Genomic DNA, 5,318 nt, shown 5'->3' on the forward strand with positions numbered 1-5,318 from the left:
AGATTGGACTCAACTCCTTTGATGGTGCTGTAAGGGTATTTTTTCAGGCACTCAGAGAACTTTAAATACAGATTGGATATCATATTAATTAAATTAAGGAATATCTAATTTGATAGATGTGATAAAGTAATTTTAGCTATGTAGGAAAATTATATATCTTAGAATACTTAATGATGGCATATCAAATGTACAATTAAAAGCTATAACATCAAAAATTAAATGAAATTAAATACATCTATAGATATACATATCAAAACTATATTTGTGATATTGTGATATACACGTGCATTTGTACATATGAAAGATCTAGAAGTACACATGCCTGAGTGTTAGTTTTCCTTTCTCCTGAAAAAGGAAAGTGAGAAAGGGAAATTTCACTTTTCACTTCATATTACTTTGGAGGACTTTTTTGGTTTGAATTTCCTTGATGAAAGGCAGTATCTTTACAATAATATTTTTATTATTTTAAAAAGAGAGTAGAATCCTTCCCAAAGAGCTCATTTTTCAGAAACATTCACTATTTGAAACATAACATTCTAAACTTTAAAATACATACGTTGAAATATAATTTAATAGAAATAGAATCATTCTAAGCCTGTTTGGCAAGTAGCTTTGGAAAAATTAATCTATAAATCCAATGCAATACCAATAAAAATCTTTTCAAAATGATTTTTTCCCTGTATCTTACCAAATTGATCCTAAAATTTATATGGGAGAGTAAAAGTCCAAGAATAGCCAAGAAAACTTTGAAAGAATAAGATGTGGATTTGCACTACTAGATGTTAAGGCTTATTTGAAGCTATAATAACTTAGACTGTAGATATTTCTTTTGTACTGACAGTTAATTGGGGAAATGTTATAAAGGCCAAAACATGCACAAGCATAAATATGAGCTTTGTGTAATTTCATATCAATAAGCAATAAATGATTTGGGGATAATTTGATTTCTATATGGAAAATAAAATTTATTTAAATGCTTCAGGGCATTTAAATTGGATGTTTTTAGACCAAAAAAAGCAGGTACTGTAAGGTAGATGTCAGTGGAGAAAACTGATAAAATTGACTACAGTGAAATGTCAGGTACATCTGTTGATAGGATAGAAGAAACAAGTTAAAATTAGCAACCCTCTTGGAGAGGATATATTAAATATAATAAAGGGCTGATATACAAGATATATAGCAAAGAATAGATATACATAAAGAACTCCTACAATTTAAGAGAAAAAGACAAATTTATAGAATACTGAGCAAAGAACATAAGTAGGAGGCTTTCTCTTACCTGCGTGATCCTTCCCTACTGCAGCCACAACATCCTTGCAAAGAATATGCAGCCACCAAGCTCTTAGAATTTTTATCCACATGCTGCCTGCAAAGGCACCAAGAAATAAACCACAGGAGCCAGCCTTGCTTCACTTGAACTTGGCAGAAGCCAAATCCAGAAGTCAACAGTGTTTCCTGGAATCTGTGACTCTCAAAAGTCCAAATAAAAAATACCTTGCATTCACCCAGGCAGGCAGCCTGGGCATGATTTATGCACTCATTCTTTCTTCTTTTCCTTTCTTTTATCAGGGAGAAAGGAACTAACTTTAGGTAGCCTTCAAACTGTGAGCTGATTCCGGCTTTTAGTCTGTTTAGCCCATGTATATGGGCTTTTAATTGGGTTGTTTCCATGGAGAAGTGACCCACACAACTGTAGGTGAGACCTTCTGATTAGATTATTTCCATGGAGGTGTGACCCTGCCCATTCCCAGTGAGTCCTTTAAGAGGGTCCTTTAAGAGAGCTCATAGAGAGAAGGAACTCAGAGACACTGAGAAACACATTTTAGAGAGAAGCCACAGCTGACAGAAATGCATGGAGATGCTTGGAGTTGTGGACAGAAGGGTGTTTGGAGATTCTAAGCTAAGAGATGAAGCCCAGCGTTTGTCCCAGAAAAGCTAAGAGAGGACCCCCAGATGCTTAGAAAGAAACGCCCTGAGAGAAAGAAGCAAGGACATACAGGAACAGAGAGAGAGAGAGAGAGAGAGAGAGAGAGAGGAGCTAAGACAGAAGCCCAGAGACATTTTGGAGAAAGCCATTTTGCAACACAACCTAGGAGCAAAGGACCAGCAGACACTAGCCACATGCCTTCCCAGTCGACAGAGGTGTTCCAGACTCCATTGCTTTCTTCAGTGAAGGTATCCTCTTGTTGATGCCTTAGTTTGGACATTTATGGCCTTAGAACTGTAAATTTGTAACCTAATAAGTCCCCTTTATAAAAGCCAATCCATGTCTGGTGTATTGCATAATGGCAGCATTAGCAAATCAGAATAGTGCTTCACAGAAGAAAAATCCAGTAATTTAATTCAGACCCACCCTGAATGGGTGGGGCAACATCTCCATGGAAATTATTCAACCAAAGGTCTTGTCCACAGTTGATTAAATCACATCTACATGGAAACGTCCAAAGGATTCCAAAATCTAATCGATACTAATATGTCTGCCCACACAAGATTGCATCAAAGATAATGGCATTTTGGAGGACATAATACATTCAAACCAGCACAGACCCGAAGATCCTTATCCTTTGTAATGGCCAGGCTCACTCAGATCTGATAGATCCCATTCCTGGGGTGCCCCTAACCCCATCCTGGATACTCTCAGCCATAAGGGAATAGGGTCCATGCTACGGTGGGAGTAGCCTTTTAAATTCAGCCTATAAAAAAGTCTGTTTGTTATTGACCTTTCTTTTGTTGTTAAGAAAAACTGAATTGAGAAAAGTGGAGCAGTCTGTCAGAGGTTGGGTGGAAGATACACCGGAAAAGGAAAATATGGTACCAGGGGGATGAGAAAGATGGAGACTGTAGATGTCTTGAAAAAATCTTTACTATGAAATCTGATCTACTGTAGTTTTGAACAGAAAATGGAAGTCCAAATTTAAGAATAATTTCTTGAAGTAATCACTTTATAACTTGTGCTTTTTAGTCTAGCAACAACAAAGAAACTTTTATCCTTCTAATAAGTGTCCACAAATTCTAGCAATTACTTAAGTTTCCAGGGTCTTTTGGCTTTACTATAAATTTATTTGCCAGTCCTCTTTACTGTCTAAGCTTTTTTATTATCTATTGATAGGTGTCCTTTGCAGTGGATGGCTAATTCCTTGGATGCATTACTGCATCTAACAATTTTAAAATTAGATTTATTATGTCTTTGTTGGCTGTGGTTATTTGACCATGCTCTTTTAAATTGCAAGAGCATATCTTAAGTCTTTATAGGCTGATGACTTATCTAGTGCTCAGCTGCAGAGCTTTTAAGTGGGCAATTAGCCCCACCCTTTCTGATGATGTTTCTGGTGGGAGAGGCAGTATTTGCTACTGAATATGTTGCTTTCTGTTTACCTTGATCTATGTAACTACTCACATTAGTAAATATTTCTAGGTCTGGGTCTGCTGGTGGAACAGGTCTGCTTTAATTTAAACCTTGTCTGCTTGAATAGACTTCATCTAACAAGTGAACATAGTCATGCTTTGGCAAGTCCATTGAGACCTTCTGTTAATTTGTGGAAGAAGGGCAGCAGGATTGAGCTTATTTATAGTTTTTTTTTTTTTTTTTTTTTTAGGATGACACTCAAGACAGTTCAGCAACACTGCCTGATAGCTGCTTAGTTTCTCCATTGTGAGTTACTGTAACCCTTTTGTTCCAGTACAGGGAGGATAATGGGGAGCTCAAAATAAATATTTTGCCTCTCATGAGTTCAAAAGTGGCTGCCTCTATCCTCAGACAAGCAAGCCATACTTGGGCTACAGTGTCAAATTATTTTGAAAAATAAGCCACTGGTCCTATATTTTTTCCAAAATGCTACATAAGCATCCTGAAGGTCATGCCCTGCCTTTCATGGACAGTTTAAATTTTTTCATAGAGTTAGGGAGCTTCAGGCAGGAGTTGATATCAATTTGCCTTTAAACCTTGAAAAACAATTGTATTCTGGTGTCTATCTTAAAGGATATTTTTTTTAATTTCCCTTTAGGGCCAGGTCTAGAGGTTTGGCTATAAATCTGGATTTTGGTAAAGACAATTGACAGTAGCCAGCCATACTTAAGAATCCTGAGTTCCTTTTTGTTCTTGGGCATTGCCACTTGCCAAAGGGTCTAACATGCAAAAAGTCTTTTGCAGAGTTTTACTTCCTGAAGATTTCTGGACAAAACTTGCATTTGCAAAACTTTGTGGTAACACAATTCAACTACACTGCTCTTTTATTGCTATGTCAAGTCCTTCTCATTTGAATGCAAAGAGTTTTTGTGAGTCTTTATTGGGATAAAATAAGCAGCATCCTTTAAAGCTAAACTAAGTATATCCACCAGAAATATTGATGAGGAGAGCATGTGGATTATGTACTGTGGGACATATATTTTCCACTATTTGATTTATAACTCTTAAATCCTGTACAAATCTGTAATCTTGAGTTCCTGGTGTTCCTTATTCTAAGATTTTTAATTAGTGGCAAAAATGCTCTCCTCTTTGCCTAAGTGGATATTACTTAAATGTGTTGAATTTATGTGTTGAATGTGTTGAATCATGCCTGGCCCCAATCTTACCATGACTTCTTGCATATCTTTGGCTCATCACAAGAATTTTTCATGGCCCTTCTTCATTAGTTAGCTGTTCCTTGCCTGAATCTTTCAATCCAGTTTTTAGGCTTTCACATAGAGCCAGAACTTGTAAATTCATTTCACCAGTTGCGAGAGTCTCACAGAGGACTTGATGAAACAATGTTATACTCACATACAGAAGAAACAGACCAAGGTGAGCTTCAATAATGGGTGTTTGTTTCCCATAGTCAACAGGTCTCAATCCCTGTTCAATGCAGTAAGATATTTTAAGTATGGCACTCCTTGCTTGAGTTTGTGTATCTTAGTGGAGAACTTGACTCCCTCCAGGGACAGATACATAATACATACCCAGCAGAATTAGAGTATCTCCAATGAATACATACAAATGCTTAGGACAATAGGGGAAAGAATGTACTAAGAGTACCCTTGTCTACTAGGGGATTGTATATTATCAGACCAGGCTGATATTTAGCCCCGAGAACAGAATACATTTGTGGGTCCCAGAGAAAAGTGGCAGGCTGTGCTAGGATATTCCCCTACCATAGTGTACCCCAATTCTTTTTTGGAAGCCCAATAAATAAGCTAAATATTTTTATGTGCCCATCATCCATTTCAGATGAGCTCAATCTCCAGAGCAGTGAACAAAGCTCTGTTAAATGTCACTTGAGTGCAGATTTTTAAAAAATAGGTAACATTTAAGAAGGGTAATTAACAGAATATGCCCCAGAAAG

Source organism: Choloepus didactylus, assembly GCF_015220235.1.
Source record: "Choloepus didactylus isolate mChoDid1 chromosome 11 unlocalized genomic scaffold, mChoDid1.pri SUPER_11_unloc3, whole genome shotgun sequence".
In the NCBI taxonomy this organism is placed as follows: Eukaryota; Metazoa; Chordata; class Mammalia; order Pilosa; family Megalonychidae; genus Choloepus; species Choloepus didactylus.